The sequence below is a fragment of the Rutidosis leptorrhynchoides genome, chromosome 5 (assembly GCF_046630445.1).
Source record: "Rutidosis leptorrhynchoides isolate AG116_Rl617_1_P2 chromosome 5, CSIRO_AGI_Rlap_v1, whole genome shotgun sequence".
NCBI lineage: Eukaryota > Viridiplantae > Streptophyta > Magnoliopsida > Asterales > Asteraceae > Rutidosis > Rutidosis leptorrhynchoides.
The window spans coordinates 281103070-281110663 of NC_092337.1; positions in this window are offsets into that span (position 1 = coordinate 281103070).

A 7594-nucleotide genomic window follows, 5' to 3' on the forward strand; every position below is an offset into this window, starting at 1 on the left:
AGGTAGTTTACTTATTTATCATTATTATTATTATTATTATTATTATTATTATTATTATTATTATTATTATTATTATTATTATTATTATTATTATTATTATTATTATTATTATTATTATTATTATTATTATTATTATTTTTATTATTATTATTATTATTATTATTATTATTATTAATATTATTGAAATGATTTTTATATAAAAACATTATTATTTTTAATATTATTATTATTAATTTACATTATTATTAAAAACTATCATTATTATTATCATTACTATTTTAATTATCATTATTATTTTAATGATCATTTTTATTATTATTTTTATAATAAATAAATATTATACTTATATTACATATAATTATATACTAAACATATTACATTATTTTTATAAATATTACAAATAACAAATTATTGATAAAATACTAATATACATATTAAGATATCTACATGTATAAATATTAATCATTTTAAATATATACAAATTAAATATATATAACATACAAACTAAGATATAATATATATAAATTTGTTCGATTACAAATATATGTGTTAATATACATTAATGATATAGGTTCGTGAATCCGAGGCCAACCCTATACTTGTTCAATGACGTTATATGTATTTTTACTACGAAATACAGTATGGTGAGTTTCATTTGCTCCCTTTTTAAATGCTTTTGCAATATATATTTTTGAGACTGAGAATACATGCGCTATTTTTATAACTGTTTTACGAAATAGACACAAGTATTTAAACTACATTATATGGTTGAATGGATCGAAGCCGAATATTCCCCTTTTAGCTTGGTAGCCTAAGAATTAGGGAACAGACCCCCTAATTGACGCGAATCCTAAAGATAGATCTATCGGGCCCAACAAGCCCCATTCTGGAATTTGGAATGCTTTAGTACTTCGAAATTATCATGTCCGATGGGTGTCCCGGAATGATGGGGATATTCTATATGCATCTTGTTAATGTCGGTTACCAGGTGTTCAATCCATATGAATGATTATTTTTGTCTCTATGCATGGGACGTATATTTATGAGAAATGAAAATCTTGTGGTCTATTAAAATGATGAAAATGAATGTTTATGATAAACTAATGAACTCACCAACCTTTTGGTTGACACTTGAAAGCATGTTTATTCTCAGGTATGAAAGAAATCTTTCGCTATGCATTTGCTCATATTAGAGATATTACTTGGAGTCATTCATGACATATTTCAAAAGACGTTGCATTCGAGTCATTGAGTTCATCAAGATTAATATTAAGTCAATTATTGTTGGATATATTATGAAGTGGTACGTATGCCATCAACTTTCGATGTAATTAAAGTTTTTTTTTTTTAAAACGAATGCAATGTTTGTAAAATATATCATATAGAGGTCAAGTACCTCGCGATGTAACCAAATATAATGTATTCGACCAGATGGATTAGGACGGGTCATGAAAGTACTGTGATGACCCGGAAATTTCCGATCAAATTTAAACTTTAATCTTTATATGTTTTCGACACGATAAGCAAAATCTGTAATGTTGAGTCTCGAAAGTTTTGAAATCTATATTCATGTAATCAATTACCCTTTGACCATGCCTGACGATTCACGAACAATTATGTGTAAATAGATATGTATGAATATATACATATGTGTGATTGTTAATTTGAGAAATATTAACAAAACATTAAACGGTTTGATTGACATGTAAATATATAAGGAAATCTATTTTATGACTTGTAAAGGTTAGCAGAATATTAAACGTATGACATTATACTTATTCGTTATAGATAAACGTTTACATAATAAAATGTGAATTGTGTATATATGTATATAGACAAAGTATATTGAACTTATATATTGAGCGGTTTCGAATACAACTAATAGATATAGTAACACTTGATTTTTATTAAACAAGTTAACACAAACTTATAAGAATTTAAGATAAAAATAAGTTCTAGTAATAAATTATGTGATTTGAATATAAATAGTTTTAGAAGGATAAACTCTATAATAATTATTTGATTTCATCTCAAACGTACTATGATATATTTCGAAAGGTTAGTACATTTAACAACATGTCAAGGTGTAATTATTAGGTTTAATATTGTTATCTTTTATTATTAGGAATTTTAGAAATTATGTAATATGATTTAAATGTCACGTCTTCTTTAAAAAGGAATATAACTTTGTAAATATCTGAAACCACTTTCGACAAATTGTTAACGAGCCATTTTAATAAGGATAAAAGGTTTTAACGTTATATTAAAATTTTGAATCTTTCTAGAAACCTTTTGACAAATTTCAAATGATAACGGTCCTTGATTTAATTAAATATAAATATTTAAATAACTTGCAACGTGTATGTAAAAAGTGTTATTAAATATATATGATTTCAAGTTAGTTAGTAAACAATAGTAACACTCAATTGTAAGCCGATTGATATTCAGCGAAGTAAGAGCGAATACTTATAAATATAAATTTGTAAGTTGTTATATAATATATTTACATCATTTCTATACATAATGATTATTATATGTATATTGTAAAATGTATATAGATATAGATATATAGATATATATATATATATATATATATATATATATATATATATATATATATATATATATATATATATATATATATATATATATATATATATATATATATATATATGTAAAAATATTAAGTATTCAATATATGTTATTATATATATTATAAAATTATTAAACATTACATAAATAATAACATTTAATATTAACACATTAGAAATTAAATTATAAGTTAAAATATAGTGGTTATAGTAATATTATTATTATTATCAAAATTTATATCAATATTAGTATTATTATTATTGTAAATATATAAGTTATAGATACGATATAATATATGGTAATATATTATATTATATGTAATTACAAGTTAAAGAATAATTGTTATATTAATATTATTAACATTACTTTCATTATTATTATTAAGATTAATATTAATATTAATATTAATATTTGTATCATTAATATCATTATATAAAGTATATATATATATATATATATATATATATATATATATATACGTATATGAAATTTGGTAGATATAAGTTGCTATATTATGATTATTTGTTATTATTATTATATTTTTAGTATTATTATTATTAGAATTAATATAGTTATATTTATTAGAAAATAATACAATCTATTATTATTATCTTTAATAATATAATTATTATCATTTTTATGATTTTTTTATCATTATTAATTGTTATTATTAATATAATAATTATTAATATTATTAATAATATATTTATTAATTATTAATATTAATTAAATTATATAAATTATAAAAAGTCAATAACTCGTACAATTTCTGTTTGATTTCACCATCGAATTTTTTTTTAAATTTGTTTCTGTCCCTTAATTAGAAACATATCGAATATAATCACAGTATACAAACAAATTCAGTACAAATCAATGTCAATTTCTACTATTAATTCCTTGAATTTTTCTGTCTGAAGGAATTTTGATGTCGATTTATTTTGCTTGAAAACAATCAATTAAACATGATAGTTGAGGGGAGTCATTCAGTTCTTTTATTATCATTATCAAGTAAAACCCTTACAGTCATTATCAGATTGAAATTATCAAAGAAAAACTCAAGAAACCGTCGCTACTCTGTTCTTGGTTCATTTTATCAAAGTCTCGATTTCGTGTTGTTTTCAAAAATCTATCAATACAGTTTAGTTAGGAATCATGTTTTCAATCTGTCTGCAAAGTTTGAAATTCCAATTTTCTATATTGAATTCGAATTTTAGAGTTAAACTTTAATTTCAAAAAGTCAAACAAATTGTTCATCAAGAAATTCGGATTCGTTTTGATGTTTCAAGTCAAATTGATTGTTCAGAATGTTTCTAGGAATAAAATGCAATCTTTTTAATGTTATAATCGTGGCATATAACAGTCTCCAATGACGATTTCGATTTCAAGTTCATAGGTATTCTTTAATCACTGATACAGCTTCTTTTATGTCAAATTCTGTTTGTTTTAATTAATTTAAACATTCTCTAAGCGTTTCTGCATCATTTATAAATCCGAAAATTATATGGAAACTTATTATTGGTGTGATTTGAACCCTGGTCGATTATGGTTCTGAGAAGAAGAAGAAGTAAAGAGAAACAGATAGGATATAAATAAATATAATTCGGATGCAATATATTTGAGAAAAACAGAAGTGGAGCCGTGGTTAGGGGGTTTGCGTATAAGCGGGAGGTCTCGGGTTCAATTCCGGTCTGATGCATTTCTTTTTTTGAAAACCAATTTTGAGGTAGTTTTCATTAAATTATTATTATTATTATTATTATTATTATTATTATTGTTATTATTTATTAATGTTATTATCACTAATTTTTATTAGAATTATAATTATTATTATTACCAAGATTAAAAGTAATATGAACATAATTATTATTAACCTAAGAGTTATCATTAGTATCATTATTATTAATTATTAACATTATTATTATTATTTCTATTATCGTTATTAATAAAATTATTACTATAGTTACTAGTATTATTATTAACATTATATCATTAAAATCATTATTATCATTACTAATACTAATATTAATATCATTAGTAGAACTATCATTAATATTGATATTAGTATCATTATTAATACGATTATTATAAGTATTATCATTAATACTGATATTATTATTAAAAATTATTATCACTATTATAATTATAAATTTTTATTAAAAATATCATTACTATTAAGGATTATCAAAATTTTTTTATCAAAGTTATCATTATTACTAAAATTATCATTAAGAATATTATTTATTCAATATATAAAATATAAAACTTAAGATATAATAAATAAATTTGTTCAAATACAAATATATGTGTTAATATATATATGAATGATATAGGTTCGTGAATCCGAGGCCTACCTTACACTTGTTCAATGATGTTATATGTATTTTTACTACGAAATACAGTATGGTGAGTTTTATTTGCTCCCTTTTTAAATGCTTTTGCAATATATATTTTTGGAACTGAGAATACATGCGCTGCTTTTATAAATGTTTTACGAAATAGACACAAGTAATCGAAACTACATTAGATGGTTGAATGATCGAAGCCGAATATGCCCCTTTTGCTTGGTAACCTAAGAATTAGTAAACCGATCTACTAATTGACGTGAATCCTAAAGATAGATCTATTGGGCCTAACGAACCCCATCCAAAGTACCGGATGCTTTATACTTCGATGTTGTTTTTATCATGTCCAAAGGATTTCCCGGAATGATAGGGGATACTCTTATATGCATGTTGTTAATGTCAGTTACCAGGTGTTCACCATATGAATGATATTTTTGCCTCTATGCATGGGACGTATATTTATGAGAATTGGAAATATGAAATCTTGTGGTCTATTAAAATTATGAAATGATTGTTTATAATAAACTAGTGAACTCACCAACCTTTTGGTTGACACTTTAAAGCATGTTTATTCTCAGGTATTAAAGAAATCTTCCGCTGTGCATTTGCTCAGTTTAAAGATATTATTTGGAGTCATTCATGGCATATATTTTTGAAAGACGTTGCATTCGAGTCATTGAGTTCATCAAGATTATTATTAAGTCAATTATAATTGGATAGTAAATATTATGAAATGGTATGCATGCCTGTCAACTTTCTATGTAAAGAAAATTTATCTTTTAAAAACGAATGCAATGTTTGTAAAATGTATCATATAGAGGTCAAATACCTCACGATGTAATCAACTATTGTGAATCGTTTATAATGTATATAAATGGGTCCTTTCAGTTGGTATCAGAGCGGTGGTCTTAGCGAACCAGGTCTTGCATTAGTGTGTCTAACTGATAATTGTTTAGATGCATTAGTGAGTCTGGACTTCGACCGTGTCTGCATGTCAAAAGTTTTGCTTATCATTTAGTGTCGAAAATTACCTGCTTATCATTATTAGTCTAGACACGTCTTGCTACATTAATTGCATGAGTAGTGTATAGACAAAATTCATATCTTAGCGTATCTTCTAAATCATATCTTATAGTATCCGTTACTTTAAACTTTGTCTGACATATCCCGCAATTCCTCCGTAATCTATGAAATCTTTTGATCTATATATATTCCTCTGTATCCAATCGTACGAAATGGAATTTGTCATCAGTTCAAGTCACTCGGATTCCGAAATGGAATCTCACTTAAGCTCCAAAAGCAGTGTGACCGGAATGGATTAACCAATCAGTCATCACCTATTCTGGATGAATTGGGGATGGGTTCGTAGCCTCCTCAATCATTGGAGACAAGAAGAAGGCGATCCTTTCCATCCACCACATTGCCCTCTTGACAAAGAACCTAAAGCACTTACCGGCGAACCTGTCCGAAACACCATTGTCTCTCTCATTTCCAGAGTATCTCGTCACGATTATATACTACATCAAATTCTAGATTTTATTTATCCGCTCGTCCGAACCGACAATCACCCTGGTGTAATAGGAGAAGTCAACGAGCTTCGCGCTCGGGTAGTGGCTTTGGAGAATATGGTGCAGAGATTACAAACACCAGTAGCAGCACCAGCAGCATAACTAGTACCACCATCATCAACGCCAACAGTACCGTTACCACCTCCAACCACAACCGTGTCGTAAACCTCAACTTCACAATCTGTCCCACGAGCATCAACGTCATACCACCATAGATACCAAGGAGTACCAACAACAATAACTGACAAAATATTAATTCATAACTTCATTGGAGAAACATTTCGCGGCGATTATATAATCTCTAAAGTCTTAGAGATTATCTAATCTAGCCCTAACCATAAATCAGTTAAGCAAACCAAAATGATAGAAGGAAGAGTAGAAACCCTGACAAAAATGGTGTGTAATTAACAAGTTAAACTTATTTTACCAACAGCATCAACAGTACCGTCAGCGTCACCAGCATCGTCAGTACAGTCAACATCAGAATCAACAACACCTATAACATCACAAACTCCGTCAGTTCAAGAATCACTGTGGACATCATTACGAATCAATAACGCGTATATTGTATTAGCGAGTTATGAAGAATTAACTCATTCCCTCTGAAGAAATTATATGTATATTTTACATATATATATTTAAAAAAAATTAAAATAATAATAAATCTTTCCGTGCTAAGCTATTGTGTATGAATCTTAACTACTTGGTTAATTCATACTTAAATATGCCATAATGTACGTCTTTCGCCCGCAACTTAACCATCGTTAACTACAATCTCTGTTTCAATTCAACGAATTCCGTCTCATAATAAACCAAGTGTATTATTCAATAACATGTTTGATTTTACACTTTCATATTCGATGAACTCGAAACTTACTGGAAAACAACATTCGTATCTTGCGAAGTTAGCAATAGTTCTATGAACATCAGCATGATTCACTAAGGAAATATCTATAAGAATAAATAATGTAGTATTGATCACAGTAGTGAAATACTCCGCAAAGATTATGTAATCTCTAATGTTTTAGAGATTATTCATTTCTAAATTCAAGCCGAAAAATCAAATGAGTTCAATATGATATTAACTCATTA